Raw genomic sequence first — 18,815 nt, 5'->3', positions numbered from 1 at the left:
TGGAAAACTAAGGTTGAGGAAACTAAAAGATTTTATCAAAGGAATTTCTTTTTCTTCTATAGATGTACTTATCACTCTACCTTTCCCTCCTGTGTATTACATTCAGTCTCCAGAGCTGTTTGCAATCACACAGCACAGCTGGGAACTTCTGCTTTCTCAGGAGTCACCTTGACAGTTTTTTCAGACAGGCCAAACCTGTCACTGTGGAAAATCTGACATGATGTGAGGTTTAGGAGGATGTGTTGGACCCATGCCTGAGGAGAGGGCCCTCTTCTCAATCCACTGCAATGTGAAGATGTCTGCACAGGATTTGTGCCCAGAGCAGCATGGTGTGAGATATACAACAGCAAATAATGTGAGCAATTACAGCTACTGAAACAGGTCAACACTCTTTACTAAAAGACTGAATGACTCACTGTGAAAGAACCTGGGAAACTCAAGTGCATAGAAACTTAATGAGATACATCCCACTACAGCTAATACTAGCCATTTATTCAAGCTACTAGTGTGTCATTTCTGGTGGGCAGCTCTTCTTGCTCTTACCATTTCCCTAATCTTTTCACTAAATCCCATTCTAAACAGTTACTTATGAGAGAAAGTGGTACTTGGTAAAGTAGGATTAAAATATCTTCTCAGTGAGCTGAAACTCAGGAAAAAGGAAGGTATCTGACAAATATGAAAAGTCAGTAAGGCTTAGATTTATTCCTGCTGAATAGGATTAAAAAGAATTTGACAGCCTGATAACATTTCACCTAAGGCATTCCTCCCAAATACCCTACCCTGTACAATGACCTAACAAGGAACTGGAGAAACCTGCTGAAGAATCATAGAATCTTAGAATGGTTTGGGTTGGAAGGGACCTCCAAAGGTCAGCTAGTCCAACCTCCCTGCAGTCAGCAGGAACTTCTTCTACTAGTTCAGGTTGCTCAGAGCCTTGTCAAGCCTAACCTTGAACATCTCCAGGGATAGGGCCTCCCTAGACAATTTGTTCCAGTGTTCCACCAACCCCATGGTAAACAACTTGTTCCTAACATCCAATCTAAATCTACTCTTCCCTAGTTTGAAACCATTAGCCCTTGTCCTGTCACTTCAGGCCTTTGTAAACAGTTGCTCTCCAGCCTTCTTGTAGTCCCCCTTCAGGTACTGGAAGTCTACTATTAGGGTGCCCAGAGCCTTCTCTTCTCCAAGCTGAAGAGTCTTCTGAATCCAGAGTTTCAAAATCAGTCCTTGACTGGGGAGAGAGTGAGAGTCATGGACTTTGTGTATAAAACATGCTGAATATTGCCCAGCAGTGGATAAAGCTTTGTGATGTGGTGGAAACTTGTTATTCAAGACACTCTTTACAGAGAGGTTTTATCATCCTTAGGGTATAACCGTTCATATACTGCTTCCCACACCCTCGCAAGACACGTGAAGTTTGCCTTTGTGAACATACCTGGAAAAGAATTCACACCTTCTAGTAGCTGATGGGACTCTTACATGTGCAGGCAGGGCTGGGTGATAAACGCCTCACGTGTGCCAGCAAGGCTGGCAGATCACTGCCACCACATTTTCTTCCCAGGGAAATGATAGAATCATGGAATGCACTGGGTTGGAAGGGACCTCTACAGGTCGTGTTGCCAAACCCCTCTGCAGTTATCAGGGACATCCCCAACTAGATCAGGTTGCTCAGAGCCCCATCAAGCTTGACAGTTAATGCCTCAGGAGAGGGGTGTGGCAACCTGTTCCAGTGTTCTACCACTCTCATAGAAAAGAACTTCTTCCTAATATCCAATCTAAACCTACCCTGATCTAGTTTAAAACCACTGCCCCTTGTTCTATGCCTTTATACTCAGCTTTCCTGCAGGCCCTCATCAGGTACTGGATGCCTGTTAAAAGGTCTTCCCAGAGCCTTCTTTTCTGCAGGCTGAACAACCCCAACTCTCTCAACCTGTCTTCACAGGAGAGGTGCTCCAGCCCTCTGATCATTTTTGTGGCCCTCCTCTGGACCCTCTCCATCAGGTCTATGTCCTTCTCATGCTGAGGGCACCAGAGCTGGATGTGGTACCACAAAGTGGTATTTTAAAAAACCTCCATTAAGGTGGTTTGGTTTTGTTTTGGTTTTTTTTTTAAACACGGGAGGTGCCCTGCTAAGAAGAGCAATTCAAGCTATGTGCCAAAGCCCTAACAGGCAGCAGGCATGAAAAGAGATTGTATGTGGGTGGCTTCACCTTTGGTGAGCGCAACTGTGATTCTGTGAACAATGCTCTGTAAGTCCTGTCACCAAAAAGACTGGCCAGCTGTGAATTAAAGAACCTTACCATTTATCTTGCCTAGAAAAACATTTTTCATGCTGTGAACAGCAATAGAGGAAGCACTTCTCACCTTTCTAGCAGGGGATGTGCAGTTCTGTTACAACACAGATGCTACAGAATGAGATGAATGGAATGGAATGGAATGGAATGGAATGGAATGGAATGGAATGGAATGGAATGGAATGGAATAGAATAGAATAGAATAGAATAGAATAGAATAGAATAGAATAGAATAGACCAGGTTGGAAGATACCTTCAAGATATCCCAGCTCGAGAGGCAAATCCAGGGGCTGGCAGTGGGAATAAGCTGAGCAGACAAGGTGCCCTACCCGCAGGACCCATTATCCAAGAAGCTTTAAAGTTAGCAGTGATACAGCAATACTTTTCTGATATCATCATGATGAGAGATTCAAATGGGTGTCTCACCATGTATATGCACACACAAATAGCTTGGTGGCTTATTTGACAAACCCTTCCCAGGCTCTTTGAACTTGGTCTGCATGACAAGTAAAACTGCAGGGCCCAAGCTGCTGCTCTCTAGTTTTGTCCAGGAAGGGGAGAGGGATTTTTTGCATTTCAGAGACAAATCATGGCAGAGCACTCAGCAAGTGGACAAAAACCTGAACAAATCTAAAGCTCACCTTACCTTTGCCTCCTCACTTCTATCACCATCCCCCAAAATGAAATTCCCTTTAAACAAACTCAATTGGAATGATATAGTATGCTTTGTTTCCATTCACTGATGAACCTTCAGAGTATTCTGGATTTCCCTGAGTCTAGAAGAGTGAAAAACACACTCTTCAGACAAAAGCTGTAAGTTCAGCATATTTTCTTGCCTTCTGACTCTGGGCTTTGGAGACAGAAGAAAAAAAAAGGAAAAAAAAAAATTCAGAATCAAGAAAGCAAGCACACAGATTTGTCAAACCCTCTGCAACTCGAGATAAGCACACAACTGGCTGTACTGCAGCCATGACAAAAGGAAGCAGCTCCTTATGAAGCCCAGTGATGATGGCAGACCCATAGTTTAGACAGGGAATAGACTAGACTAGGATAGGATAGGATAGGATAGGATAGGATAGGATAGGATAGGATAGGATAGGATAGGATAGGATAGGATAGGATAGGATAGGATAGACCAGACCAGACCAGACCAGGTTGGAAAAGACCTTTGAGATCATCAAGTCCAACCTATCATCCAACACCATCTAACCAACTAAACCATGGCACCAAGCACCCCGTCCAGTCTCTTCCTAAACACCTCCAGTGATGGTGACTCCACCACCTCCCTGGGCAGCACATTCCAATGGCCAACCACTCTTTCTATGAAGAACTTCTTCCTAACATCCAGCCTAAACCTCCCCTGGTGCAGCTTGAGACTGTGTCCTCTTGTTCTGGTGCTGGTTGCCTGGGAGAAGAGACCAACCCCCATCTGGCTACAACCTCCCTTCAGGTAGTTGTAGAGAGCAATAAGGTCTGCCCTGAGCCTCCTCTTCTCCAGGCTAAGCAACCCCAGCTCCCTCAGCCTCTCCTCATAGGGCTTGTGCTCCAAACCCCTCTCCATCTTTGTTGCCTTTCTCTGGACACATTCAAGCAAGTCAACATCTTTCCTAAGCTGAGGGGCCCAGAACTGGACTCAGTACTCAAAGTGTGGCCTGACCAATGCTGAGTGCATCACCCACTTGTACTTAGTCAGGTTGGGTTTTTTTCTGTGAGGAGCAACAGATTTTAAGAGCAATTTCAGGGGAATTCTTTCTAAAAATAGCAGAGGCCCAAAGATCTTGCCCAGCAATCTTTCTCTCTCCTTTTTGGCTCTAAAATATGTTTCATTCACAGCAGAACACTGTCAGACAGGAAGGCTGAGACAGCTGGCTTCCACAATGCCCTGAGGCTGTTCAGGTAAGTCATTAGTCTTAAAAGAAGGAGGTCTCAGCGTGCCAAATTAGCAGTAGAAAGCAATTTAACCTGGGTTTCCCATTTCAAACCATTCCCCTTATGGAAATCCTAAATTCTTCAGCAGTTGTTTTCTGGCATGAGCAAGCAAGTATGTGACTCTAGGAAATGAACTAGACCTTGACTGGATGGATGAGCCTTTCCCTGACCCAGGTAAACAGGTAAATCTGAGTTCTGTGTAGTTTCTTCCACTCCTTGCCTACTTTGAGTTTCTTCCAACCCTGCTTAGTTACTCCTCCCTGTGTGCTGGCTTTTATGGATGCCATTCCTATGGGCCTACCTTTTCACCTGCTCTTTGCTCACATCCCTCCAGATACCCCATGAAGTAAGATGACCTGGGCAGGAAGCTGGAGACAAGATTCAGTGTGCTCTGAGCAGCTAGGGGCAGAGTCCCTGGAGCCTACCATGCCACAGAGGTCACCCTGTAAGGAACTCATAATCTTGTGTATGCCAGAACCCACTTAGGTTCTATTTCTCTGTTTGCTCACTGAGCATCCTTAAGCCCTCTGAGCCCACCTGCTGCGGAATCCAGCTGTGCCAGAATAACTGTGAAATTCAGATTTCAAGAAGTTTTCATGAAAATATATATTGTTGGTGTTTTGTTTGTTGTTGTGTGGTGGTTTTTTTCTTACAGAAGCCTCCTTTTGTTCCTTTCCTGTATTGTGTAACAGGCAGTGCTTGGTTGCATTGCAAAACGCCTGGGCTGGGCTTATTGCGTTTTGCTGCAAATGTGGCTGAGTGTGGAGCAAAGAACGTCCAAAAAGCTGAGATCAGAAATCAGTGGGTCCTGTCTGAGCAAGCCTGTTGAATTTATTACAGGCTTTTTGCTGACTGTGCAAGCGGAAATCAGCAGAAAGAGCTTCAGGACTCAGGTGGTGTAACTGCTCTTAGCAATCCCCTGGTAGCTCACATCTGACAGCTCAAGATGATTTAACCTGCCAGACTGAAATCTGCAGAAACAAATCAGAAACCTTTGGCTCTCTTTATGAACATATAACAACAAATCTTCCCACCTTACTCCAGATAAAAACCACATCACTGTATCTGGGGCAGTGTACCTCCTAACAATGCATACTGAGCACCGGAGAGCCTCTCTCTTCCCTCTTGGATCCAAAGCAGATTATGAGAAGCTTACTATTACCTATTGCTATAGTTATTTATACATCTTCCAGCTCTGCAGCAAGCCCAGGACTAATCAAAGTTGATTCTGTTTCCATCTCCTAAATGTCTTTACTCTTAACATTTAAGCAACATTTTGGGGTTTTGTTTCCATGTTTGCCTGATTTTTATATTCAGGCACTGCCCCAGAGACCTTCCAGTCTCCTAATGCAGGGCAGGAAAAAGTGAGCAATCTTCTAAAGTTTTAATTAGTTAGACTTTCTTCCAGTTGCTAACATCTCCTGTCATGTCTGCATCTGTTTCAAATCTTATCATAGAAGTACAGGCAATGTGGCTGGAAAAGGCCTTGAGAGGTCATTGTCCCTGAAGGGATTATTATTAATGCCTCATTTCTGATGAGTATCTGCATTACCTGTTCTTGACAACTTGCAAGCAGATATTTCCCAATCTCCCTGAGATCTTTTTTTCTAAAGAGAAGAAATCTTTCTTGCTGCAGTTTATTAATTCTTGTTCTTTTTCCACTGACTGTTTATTCATTTAGCTTTTTTTGCAGCAGCTGCCTGAGCATTTTAGGTACTATTGAGTACCCTCTCAGTTTTGTCCTCTCTGTTTAACAACCCTCCTTCTCCAGAGCCAAAGTCTTCTAGGTACCTAATCCCTCCTGTTGCCTTTTTGTGAAGCCTCAGTGGCAAACACCATAAGATGGGCTTCTCTAACTTGCTGCTTCTTGTTTTTCAGATGCTGTCAATACTTAACACCACTATTCAATTAAGACCAAGATAAAAAGCTTCAACATATTTTTGTGGCTGATCCTTTTCCAGAAAGCAGTTGAAGAATATGTTTTCATTCTGAGAGGTATAAAACCAGTTTATGAGGCTAGCCACAGCCTTTGGCTCTGTTGTCTTAGTCATCCCTCTGGCAGAAACACAACAACGTTTGTGCGTAAGCAGCTCCAGAAGTCTTCCATGTACAGACCTGCAAGTAGGAGGAAAGGCAAATAATGACCCATATAAGTGTAGAAAAAGAAACAGGTTCTTTGTGAGGAAATTGTGCAGGGTTTGCAGAGGTGGGTGTGCAAATGAGACATTAACAGTCCTAACCAGAGAGATTTGGGGTTTGCTACACACAGGCACACAAGGCACTGCTTTGAAGCTGTATGAACAGACAAGTCCTGGATGCTCAGTCTAAACTCAGCTGCTACCCAGAATATTTTCTCCACAAAATTTCCTTTTGCCACCAGAAAGCAAAGCAGAGGCTTCTGTTGGCTCCATGTCTGTGCTCCTGACACATGCAATGCTCTTGGTGGTGGCTGATGCAGAATGAGTCCTGGGAGACAAGTTAAGAGTATCCCTAGGTTCTGTATCATGAGGATCTCGAAGGTCTTTTCCAACTTGGTTAATCCTATCCTATCCTATCCTATCCTATCCTATCCTATCCTATCCTATCCTATCCTATCCTATCCTATCCTATCCTATCCTATTCTTACTTTCTGCTGTTTTGTGTGTCTGTTTTGAAGGTCTCTTCACTGTTTACTGTCTGCATTCCTCTGCCTACACTGACAGCTTTTACTGCTGAGAACTTAGTAGCCATGTTCATCTTTTCCAGTGCCTTATCTGCTGCCTGGACACAGGCCTAACATCCTTGGGCTGTGGAGGTTTTAGATGCTGTTTGCACTAAATAAACTTTTATGAAGTGTGAAGCTGCAAGTGATGTAATAGGTTTGGATCTAGTGCTGTTATCAAGATCAGGAGGCTATTGTGCACACACAGTGTGAAGCAATCTTTACAGTCTGAATCATAGAAAATTAGGGCTGGAAAGGGCTTCCACAGATCAGCCATTTTACCTCCCACCCAAACACTGGATAAACTCTACTTACAACCTCCCTGGCAGATATTTGTCTAGTGTCTTGCTAAAAGTCTCCCATGATGAAGCTTTTCACAGATTTCCTCAGGCAATTGACTATGCTAATTTTCCTAATGTATGTTTTAGACAAGACTAATGTCTTACTTATCTTTAGAAAGCACCATGATCAGAGAAAGGTAATATTTTTATCTGTCTTCTCCCATAGAACTGCACTAAAAGGGCAACACAAATATCTTGAAATACCTAACCTGGAGAGATCTGTGTAGATACACGTGCAGATCTGAGTACAGCAGCAGTGAACTTGTCAGGGAGCTGAGGTCTGATATTTTTCTGCCTCTCTGGGCCCTAGGTGCCTTAGTCAGTGCAATGAAGGGACACCTGCCTCCTTCCATGTAGGTTTCACAGCTCTGAACCTTCACCTGCACCATCTAGTTTGACAGCAGAGGCAGAGCTCACTCCTTCTTCAACACGGATTGGCAGAAGGAACAGATCCTCATGCAAAGTGAGGAATGTTGAGTTCAATGCCCTCTTTAACTTAATGTGTCCAAGCTGCCTTCAGTGTCCCTTTGGTGCCCTGCCTGCAGATTGCTCAGCTTCCCCCTGAAAGAAAAAAAAATAAAGAAAAAAAAGCAAGACTGTGATTTTTTTAGCTGTGTAATTAGGTGCTCACAGTGAAGCTTGGAACAGTGGGTTTGGGCCTGGCTGTAGAGATTGCATCAAAATTTCATGCAATGTTTGTTTCATGCAAAATATGTACACAAACTTTGGCTGAAAGAGCAGGCATCACCCTCCCCCCTCAACCGCTTTTCTCAGGAATCATGCTCAATTTCGTGACTCACTGAATATTTCACTTTTCCAAACAGTGGAACAAGTTTGGCAGATGAAGCAGAGCCTACTCTGCCCTCAGTTACACACCCTTTGTCAGGTGAGCAATGGTGGTTTGAATCCTTTCCCACAAAGAAGAGAATGAAGCCTGTAGCCCACTTCTCGGTGGTTGCTTCAAGGCATTCAACATTTTCTGTCCAGCTGCATTTTGAAGGAAAGCAGCAGCTTCCACTGGACTTCATACAGACTCAGATTTGGGATCTCAGAAAGACCTAGCATGCCCACAAGAAAAGCTGGGGTGTGTCTGGGATATTTAGATGAGTGAAAGCAGGGGCTAAGAAATGGGCCCAGAAATGGAGCTGCTGCTGCTGCAAGGAGGCAGGTCATGCAAGAAAAGCCCTTCATTCGTTCCAATAAAGATGTTGATAGTCACAACAGGTGGCCAAGAAGGCCAACGGCATCCTGGCCTGCATCAGGAACAGTGTGGCCAGCAGGAGCGTGTAGGTCGTTCTGCCCCTGTGCACTGCACTGGTTAGGCTACACCTTGAATCCTGTGTCCAGTCCTGGGCCCCTCAGTTTAGGAAAGATGTTGACTTGCTGGAATGTGTCCAGAGGAGGGTAACAAAGCTGGGGAGCAGTTTGGAGCACAAACCTTATGAGGAGAGGCTGAGGGAGCTGGGGTTGCTCAGTCTGGAGAAGAGGATGCTCAGAGGAGACCTTCTTGCTCTCTACAACTACCTGAAGGGAGGTTGTAGCCAGGTGGGCTTGGTCTCTTCTCCCAGGCGGCCAGCACCAGAACAAGAGGACACAGTCTCAAGCTGTACCAGGGGAGGTTTAGGCTGAATGTTAGGAAGAAGTTCTTCATAGAGAGGGTGATTGGCCATTGGAATGTGCTGCCCAGGGAGGTGGTGGAGTCACCATCACTGGAGGTGTTTAGGAAGAGACTGTATGGGGCGCTTAGTGCCACGGTTTAGTTGATTAGATGGTGTTGGATGATAGGTTGGACTTGATGATCTCAAAGGTCTCTTCCAACCTGGTTAGTTCTATTCTATTCTGTTCTAACTGGTAACTGCTACACTTAAATTTAAATTGCCTTCCCAAAAACTGACAAGAAAAGAGCAGGTCTGACAACTTCCCATGTCCTGTTGCAGTGAGTTAGCTGCTGAATGGAACTTCGTCCTTTTACACTAGTCAAGGGGATGTTGGCTGCTTTTAAAATTGTTATCCTGCATCTTAGAGAACAGGGCAACGATTAATTAACATAACCTCCTTGCTACTATTCATCAAAGAATTTTTATCTAATTATAGCAGTTTACTACAAACTTTTCCCCAGGGAGTTTCAGTCTGTGATACAGCTAGATGTGCTGAGTAAGTTAAGGATGCACATTCAAATTCAGCTATTCAGCCATTTAGTGCCTAATTGCCACAGAGTTTCTTATCTCTTTTGTTTCAGCTTCAGATGTGGTTAAGTTAATTCTGGGAAATTAATTAACAACCAGTAATCTGAGATTGAAAGCAGCTTGAATGAACATAACTGAATGTTACCTTGAGCACTGTGTCCAGTTCTGAGCCCTTCAATTTAGGAAGGACATTGAGACTCTTGAACATGTCCAGAGAAGGGCAATGAGGCTGGGGAGAGGTCTTGAGCACAAACCCTATGAGGGAGGCTGAGGGAGCTGGGATTGTTTAGCCTGGAGAAGAGGAGGCTCAGGGAGACCTTCTTGCTCTCTACAACTACCTGAGGGGTGGTTGTAGCCAGAAGGGGGTTGGTCTCTTCTCCCAGGCAACCAGCACCAGAACAAGAGGACACAGTCTCAAGCTGTGCCAGGGGAAGTTTAGGCTCGAAGTGAGGAGAAAATTCTTCACTGAGAAAGTTGTTAGGCATTGGAATGTGCTACCCAGGGAGGTGGTGGAGTCACCATCCCTGGAGGTGTTCAAGAGGGGATTGGATGTGGCACTTAGTGCCATGGTCTAGTCATGAGGTCTGTGGTGACAGGTGGGACTTGATGATCTTTGAGGTCTCTTCCATCCTTAGTGATTCTGTGAGTTCACAATTAAACAGTGAAGAAAAAGAGAGACCAGCAAAACAAAGCAATTGGCATCAAGAAGGTAGATTTGGCTAAATTCAGGCAGTCCATCACTAAAATGTCATTGGTAGCCAGTAAGAGGGAAGACTAAGCTAAGGAGAATGTCTGTTACTTAGAAAGGAACAGTGTAAAGGACAGATACAGATGAATTCAGACAGGACAAAGAGGTAGCTTTTCTCTTTGCTCACTCATCACTGTCCTCAAGCACAATAGCAAAAAAAAAGGGAAACTAGGGTTAATAGTTAAAGACAAAGAAAAAAAAAAGAAGAGCAGTTAGGGACAGGATTGAGAAGATGAAGGCATAAAAGAAGATGCAGCTTGTAACAAAAGATGGCAAATAACAAGAGATTTGGCTATAAATAGCCTTAGTAAGGTAACAGTCAGGCAAAAGTAAGGCCTCTGTTTCACTTGCTAAATAGATCAGTGTGGAGAAGGCCAAAACATTGACTTCCTTTCTTTTTCCCCCCCTCAGTTTTCCCTAAAAAGTCCAATGCTGGCCAAATCTATTAAAAACCCAACAAAACAAAACAAAACCCAAAGAACAATGTGGTAAAGAAAAAGAGTAAGTTTTCATCTTGGAACTGGAGAAGAAACATGAAATTCGTAGATGTTTGATGCTTCAACATGGCTGATAAATCTCCTGGTATGGTATTTAAAGGCAGCCTGAAGCAAGCTCAGGAGAATGGAATGGAATGGAATGGAATGGAATGGAATGGAATGGAATGGAATGGAATAGAATAGAATAGAATAGAATAGAATAGAATAGAATAGAATAGAATAGAATAGAATAGAATAGAATAGAATAAACCAGGTTGGAAAGTAGAGAACATATGGGAGGGGTACAAGAGTTCAGGAAGAACACCTGCCTTTAGGAGAGAACTGGAGAGGAAATAGGGACTACGAGGCCTCACTGACAACAACTGAAAAACTAATTGTAAGTATCTAGATGATGAAAAAATGCAGGTGCCTGCCAACAGAATTTTGGCAGGCACCAAGATAAGTTGCCTGAAGGTGGCCTGCAAGAAAGCTGGGAAGGGACTGTTTGCAAGGGCTTGTAGCAAGAGGACAAACTGGAGAAGGGTAGATTTAGACTGGACATTAGGGGTAAGTTCTTTACGGTGAGGGTGGTGGAACATTGGAACAGGAGGTGGTGGAGGTTCTATGACTGGATGACAATCAAGGTCAGGCTTGATGGATCTCTGAAAAAACCTGCTATAGTTGGGGATGTCCCTGCTTACTGTAGGGGGGGTTGGACTAGATGATCTCTATGAACATGGATATCAAGAGCAAATGACATCAGTTCAGATGTATTTTCTTCTTCAAAAGGGTGATTGGTCTCACTGGTTAGGAAAGAAGTAACACGCCATCTGTCTTGACTTTGACAGGGGCTATTGACACTCCCTGTGAGTACTCTTCTGAGAGTGTTAAGGACACATAGGTGGGATGAAATTGGCACCAAATTATGAGGAAAACTGTATTTCTCTGTGATTTGTCATAAAAGTGGAAGGGCTGGTGTTTCTGTAAGACCCATACTAATACCAAATTCTGAAGTTTTCTGCTCAATACAAGAATCATTTTTGATTTACATGCTCACAGAAGATGGAGCAAGTCTCCAAACTGGTGACACATGGGTTTGATGGGTGGACCACTAGATGGATAAGGAACTGGCTTGATGGCCGCACCCAAAGAGTGGCTGTCAATGGCTCCATGTCCCAGTGGAGGCCAGTGACAAGCAGAGTCCCTCAGGGATCAGTCCTGGGACCTGTCTTGTTCAACATCTTTGTGGGTGCCATGGACAGTGGCATTGAGTGCACCCTCAGCAAGTTTGCTGATGACACCAAGCTGTGTGGTGCAGCAGACACGCTGGAGGGAAGGGAGGCCATCCAGAGGGACCTTGACAGGCTGGAGAGGTGGGCGGAAGCCAGCCTCATGAAGTTCAATATGAGCCAAGTGCAGGGTCCTGCATCTGGGTCGAGGCAATCCCAGGCACAAATACAGGCTGGGCAGTGACTGGCTGGAAAGCAGCCCTGAGGAGAGAGACTTGGGGGTGCTGGTGGACAAAAAGCTCAACATGAGCTCTCAATGTGCACTTGCAGCCCACAAAGCCAATCAGATCCTGGGCTGCATCAGGAGAAGTGTGGCTAGCAGGTCGAGGGAGGTGATCCTCCCCCTCTACTCAGCCCTGGTGAGACCCCACCTGGAGTACTGTGTCCAGTTCTGGAGCCCCTATTACAAGAGGGATGTGGAGGTGCTGGAACGTGTCCAGAGAAGGGCCACAAGGATGATCAGAGGGCTGGAGCACCTCTCCTATGAGGACAGACTGAAGGAGTTGGGGCTCTTCAGTCTGCAGAAGAGAAGGCTCCGAGGTGACCTAATTGTGGCCTTCCAGTATCTGAAGGGGGCCTACAGGAAGGCTGGGGAAGGACTTCTCAGGATCTCAGGTAGTGATAGGACTAGGGGGAATGGAATGAAGCTGGAGGTGGGGAGATTCAGGCTGGATGTGAGGAGGAAGTTCTTCCCCATGAGAGTGGTGAGACCCTGGAATGTGTTGTCCAGGGAGGTGGTCGAGGCCCCGTCCCTGGGGGTGTTTAAGATTAGGCTGGATGAGGCTCTGTCCAGCCTGATCTAGTGTGGGGTGTCCCTGCCCATGGCAGGGGGGTTGGAACTAGATGATCCTTGTGGTCCCTTCCAACCCTGAATGAACCTATGAAACTATGAAACTATAAGTTACACTTTAGATATTAACGAAACCATTGCTAAACCTTTAAGCAAGGAGAAGGCAACAACTACAGAGTGTCTATCACTGAAGATTTGTATTAACAGCTTAAACATCTGTCATGGACAGAAAATTATAGTTGATCCTGATTCTTCTCTTCCTGCTTTCCCTCTCTTTTTCTGTGATTCTAGGAATTCAAGGAAAAAACATTCTCCCTGCAAATGTGATAAATGGGAGAACCCTCCCATTGGTTTGTGGAGTCAGGCACTTAAACCAGCTTTGAGAATCAAAGCTCTGTCACATCAAATGCTAGTGAAGATCACTATTTATCTCTGTCTTTTATCTTTGTTTATAGCAGCAGTAATCATAATTAAATTCCAGCGCTGCTGTTGTGGTTCCTGTTAAAGCTCTTTGCTTTGCAGTGGCAGCGCTGAGACAGTGATCAGTCTCTGGAGCTGTTAATTAGAGGATGAACATTCAGGGCAGAGAGCTAGAAAAAAAAGTGTGCCTGTTGTGGGAGACTAAGCACTAAATGGAAGTGCAGGCATCTGTCAAGATAAGCAGTAGCAACATGGAGAAAATGATTCCAGTGAATGAATAAAACAAGAGAAAGCCTCAGCAAATGCAGTTATTAAAAAGAAATGTCAGTGCTGTCTCCTTAGGCTCAGCTTGTGCACCGGTGCCTGGTGATGTGGGGAACTCTTTTTTTTTCCAGCAAAACCCTGAAGTCTTTGCATGCCCTGATGTGAGCAGCCATAAAGGTGGCCTGGTTGGAAGGGTGGAAATTACTCAACAAAAGAAAATGTTCTGCTGAAAAATACGGACAAAGAAAGTGCTGCCTGTGTGGAACCGTGAGCTAGGGGACTAGGCCTGGGACCCAGAAACACCTTTGAGAAGTGCAGCTGGCATCTTTGGCAACTGATCATCTGAAAAAAAGTAGAAACAGTCTGAGAAATTAAAATGAGTCTAAAAGAACAGAAAACACCATCCTCTGATACAGGTGAAAAATTGAAATCATCAGTGTCTATTGGCTGCTTGAGGCAGTGATGTTCTACACCCTCTTATGATATGAGAGGTATCAACTTTTTTTCCTCCAGAACTAAACCTCTCTCTTTGAGAACTTCCTGTGCTGCATTTGTGTTTCCTTTCCTAACCAGGCTGAATCTCACAAAAACTTTCCACCATCATAAGAAGGACATGGAACTGTTGGAACAAATCCAGAGGAGGGCTGCAAAAGTGACCCAAAGGCTGAAGCACCTCTGTTATGAGGATAGGATGAGGGAACTGGGGTGGTGCTGCCTTCCAATACCTGAAGGGAGCCTTCAGAAAAGCTGGAGAGGGATTTTTCTTAAGGATGTCTAGCAATAAGACAAGGGGGAATGGTTTTAAGCTGAGGGAGAATAGGTTTAGACTGCAGTTCTTCAGTATGAAGGTGGTGAGACTCTGGAATAGGTTGTGGATGTCCTCTCTATGGAGGTGTGCAAGGCCAGGCTGGACGAGGCCTTGAGCAATTAAGCCTATTTGAGAGGCATCTGTGCCCATGTCAGGGAGGTTGGAGTAGATGGTCTCTAAGGTCCCTTCCAACCTAAGCCATTCTATGATTCTGTGATTCTTGAATGCTCAGCAGGGATGTCTGGCTGACTCCAGACTTGGTGGCAATGAGCAGCTCTGAAGTGAGACTCTATTAATCTTATTGGGTTCTCTTTGAGCCTAATTTTGGGGTTTTCCCTCCCACCTGTGGGAGTTGGCCTCCCTCTGGGATTGGTTTCTCTCCTTTGGGATGGTTTGGTTCTTTCTGAAGTGTGTCTAATTCATTTGATACCAGTATCGTATATCTGTAAAAGCTATTTGTCACAACTATTTCTGCTACTGCATTGTTGATAGGTTGCTTCATTGATGAGAAGTTTGTATCAACCTCTAATGGCATCTATCTACTTGATTGTTGCTGTAATTTGTTCTTGCTGTACAGTTGGTGACATCTATCATTAACTGCTGTCATTCTACTGAAGGATGCTATATTATGGATTGTTGATTGTAATTTGTATTAGAGTGATATCTGTGTATATTCACTTAAGTAACCATTAGTATACTTGCCATTGATAATTTTTGTGGCATTTTTGGTAGTCTTTAATACAGGATAAAAGCCTTCATGTCCCTGTGTATTGAGGAGTCCTGTCAACAGGTGGTTGTGACCTCTACCCAACTGCAAGACAAGTATCCCTTTATGTCATGACATACAAGGGGAAGTAGCCTGAAATTGTGCCAGTTTAAATTGGATACTAGGAATAACTTCTTTACTGAAAGAGTGGCCAGGCATTGGAACAGGCTGCCCAGGGAGGTGGTGGAGTCACTGTGCCTGAATGTGTTCAAGAAATGTGTGGACATGGCACTTCAGGACATGGTTTATTGGCTGTTGGACTCAATGATCCTAGAAGTCTTCTCCAACCAAAAGAATTCTATGATTCTGTGGTTCTACATTCCCAGGCATGAGCTTAGTTTCCCTAAGTCTGCTCCATGGCAACATTAGAAACATCCTAAAGGTAAGCATATGACAAAACATTTTGCAGCATGCACTTGAAGCTGTAGAAATCAATAGCATTCCACCATCAGACAGGATGATGCAGGAGGTTCAAGGAAGGGAAAATACACCTGCATTAATCAAATGGCTTGTTGTCCACCAGAGATGGTTGACGATAGACTGCTCTATTCATTCAGGTCTGTGGTGCTGCAGGGTCAGGCTGCCGAGCACACAGCTGCTCACAAGGCCAGCTGCAGCCAAAGCAGCAGCAGAAGATCTGAATGCTTGTGTATGGGGGTGACGGAGATTGGAGTCAATACAGCTGACCAATATGATCGAGTATTGTTCCCATAGTGCAGGCCTATGGTGCAGGCCTGCGGTGCGAGTATAGCACAGTAAATTAAAGGGTAGAAGAAGAAGAGAAAGGAAAGGCAGAAGTGCGTAGCAAGGGAACTGCTACAACTTATCTAAACTCAGAGTGCTTTGTTGGCATGGCTTCATTGGTTCCCTATGAGTGACCACACATTGCACTATTATAGATTATTGGTCCAACTACTAATGACACAACGAGGTTGTTGATGCAGGTGCATGTCCTCTTGTTCCAAGATAACTTTCTATGTTTATAGCTACCAGTGTCCTGTTTTAGTTACATGCTGCAGGCACAGCACTGTTTTGGTACACTGCTAGCTGACTCTGCATTTATGCTGGGTATGGTCTGCCACCATGTCAGGCTCTAGGCCTGCACTGCCAGATTGCTCACACTGCTCGTCGCTGGCGTTGCCACACTTGTGCCCACAGAAGCTGGGGAAAAAGGAACCAGTGCTGTCTGCTCCTCTCTGACACACTGTTGGTTAGCCACTGCTAAAAGAGTGGGGGCTCAGTGATGAAAAGGTGTTAAACAGAAAATATTTGGCCCCAGGTCTCCTAGCACAGACACAAAAAAACTAAAAGCAGATTGGTGGGCATGAGTTCAATTAGCATTTTACAAGTTCAAGTTTTAAACTTGATCCCCATGAATTTATACATGAAACTTAGCTTCTCCAAATCAGCTCTGTTTTGATATATGTGGACATGGGGTAGGAAATAAATGTGTCTAGCACAGATGTATGTGGATTTTGGCAGAGTGACATATTTTCTGATGGTGCTACCAGGAGTCATTTCTGTGGCTGATGAATGCATGACTTACAGTTTCAGCATGAAATCGATGGAGTTACATTGCCCTTCAAAGTTTCCTCCCCTACTAATTAGCTCAAATTGCATCAACTCCTCTCTGGTTTAATATGACAAAGGACCTGCTGTATGTCTTTTCAGGCCCACCTACATACCTGCTGTGTATGCGTCCCGACATATGCAAGTGAGCTAAGAGCTGAAATGAAACCCAACCAAGTGCATTCTGTGCCAGGAAGCTTCAGTTTAATGAAACATCTTCCCTCTAGTGGAAAGCTATTGCAAAATTTTCTTCTCTTCTATTAGCTTGCAAGATCTCTGCCATCATAAGACAGCCCTCCCTTACATGCCCTTTTCAGGAATAAGTGCATCTTGCCTTTAATGGTATTTCAGTCTGGGTTCGTTAAGTTCATGTCTTTGAAGTCATTGACAGAAGATGTTACAACAGGCAGGGTGGGAGCGAATTGCCAGTTTCTGTACTGAGTTTGGAAATGCTAGGGACAATTTGTCACAGACTGGAATGGAAGAGTCACACATCCAAGACACTGCCTCCACCTGCCATCTGGCATAGACTGCAAGATATGAAACAAACAGGGGGGAAAAAGAAAAGCCTTCAAATGAAAGAAATCTTTATGAGTGTGTTCAGACAACAGCAGAAAATTTGCTGTGTGATAGATAATTATTGTCTCCAAGGCAACTTAGGCTGCGGGAGAGACTGTTATTAATCTGCCCACAGCCTTTGAGTTTTGCTTCCATAGTCCAAACAATGTTATTGATGTATTTGCAAATCTCAATCCTTTTGTTTTATTTGGTCTTTGCATTATCTCAGCAGCTGTCATTTGGCTCTCGAGGTTTTTATCGTAACTGATGCTACCTTTGGAAAATCATTAGTCTCTAGATCAAAATCATAACTGAGTCTTCATGCTTTCTTATCTTGCATTTCATCTTCCATGCAGCTGGTGCCTTTTCTTGTGAACCATGGAATCGTAGAATCAATAAGGTTGGAAAAGACCTCAAAGATTATCAAGCCCAACCTGTCACCCAAGACCTCATGACTACTAAACCATGGCTTCAAGTGCCACATCCAATCCCCTCTTGAACACCTCCAGGGATGGTGACTCCACCACACCTCTGGGCAGCACATTCCAATGGTTAACGACTCTTTCTGTGAAGAACTTTCTCCTCACCTCATGCCTAAACTTTCCCCAGTGCAGTTTGAGACTGTGTCCTCTTGTTCTGGTGCTGGTTGCCTGGGAGAAAAGACCAACCTCCTCCTGGCTACAACCTCCCTTCAGGGAGTTGTGGAGAGCAATGAGGTCTCCCCTGAGCCTCCTCTTCTAGGTCAAGTCAATGTAATAGTTTTGAATCACATAATCACAGAATGGTAAGGGTTGGATGAGACCTCTGGAGATCATCTAGTCCAGCCCCCCACCAGAGCATGTTCACCTAGAGCAGGTTGCAGAGGAAATATTCTTTGACAAACAGAATGATTTCTTTTCTCCTAGTTGTTTTGGTTTAATAGATGCAAGCATCTCTTCCCAGAGAGTGTGCTCCAAAAGCTTCATTCCGGATTATGTCAGAACCACAGAGCTCTGTGTAGGTACAGATCCTTCTGGAGCACAGCCATGTGTGGAGCTGGAAGTAACTGGGGCTAGCATTCACTTAGTTTCTGGAGAAAAATCCCTCAGGTGTATCCAAACAGCTGTCATTGTCACACTGAACCCTCTATAAGCCTGTACCTTGCATTAATTGCATGCCAGTGACGGGGAAGTGTCAGCTTCTATTCCATATGTTCGTTCTATTCCAAGGAAAGAAGTCTATCATGGCTTCCAGGTTTTCAGTACCAATACAATTACTGAACTTACCTATGGCATCTGTTTTCCAGGAGTGAAGGTGAGAGCATGACACCAAGGAGGTACTGACAGCGTGCAACAGGACTGTACCCTCTTCAAACCCACTGGTGGGAGCTTCCCTGCTGGTACCGGCTACCCAGGAGTGATGGCCATGGGCAGAGAAGGTGCTGAAGCAATCTGCAGCATGGTGAAATCTAAGAGTGCAGGTCTGCACATGCTCTACCCCACAGATCCAGCTCTCTGTATTTATCACAAGGGAAAACTAGGCAATCAGCTCTCCATTGTGGGTTCCCAAGGAGACATTATCAGCATGGCTTCAGCTGAGGTGCATTGAAGATTGCAATGAAAACTTCAGAAATAATAATGAAATACTAGTAAAAGAACCTGCTGGATTGGAGGAACTAACCTGAGTATAGAGCTGTG

The 18,815-nt window shown here is 44.5% G+C and overlaps 1 long non-coding RNA gene across 1 annotated transcript; it reads right to left on the bottom strand.

The window, feature by feature from the left end:
• Positions 1-4,846: 4,846 nt before the first annotated feature.
• On the bottom strand, positions 4,847-18,538 carry LOC137451192 (uncharacterized). The gene is made up of 3 exons (XR_010989743.1): positions 18,405-18,538; positions 7,475-7,826; positions 4,847-6,338 (listed from the first exon to the last, which is right to left on the bottom strand). It is a non-coding gene; the product is annotated as an uncharacterized lncRNA (long non-coding RNA).
• Between the last annotated feature and the right edge of the window lie 277 nt (positions 18,539-18,815).

The sequence above is a fragment of the Melanerpes formicivorus genome, unplaced genomic scaffold, assembly GCF_026170545.1.
Source record: "Melanerpes formicivorus ecotype bairdi unplaced genomic scaffold, bMelFor1.0.p_v2 SCAF_40, whole genome shotgun sequence".
Lineage (NCBI taxonomy): Eukaryota > Metazoa > Chordata > Aves > Piciformes > Picidae > Melanerpes > Melanerpes formicivorus.
The sequence above is the reverse complement of the archived record's forward strand: the minus strand, read 5'-3'. Positions and strand labels throughout refer to the sequence as shown.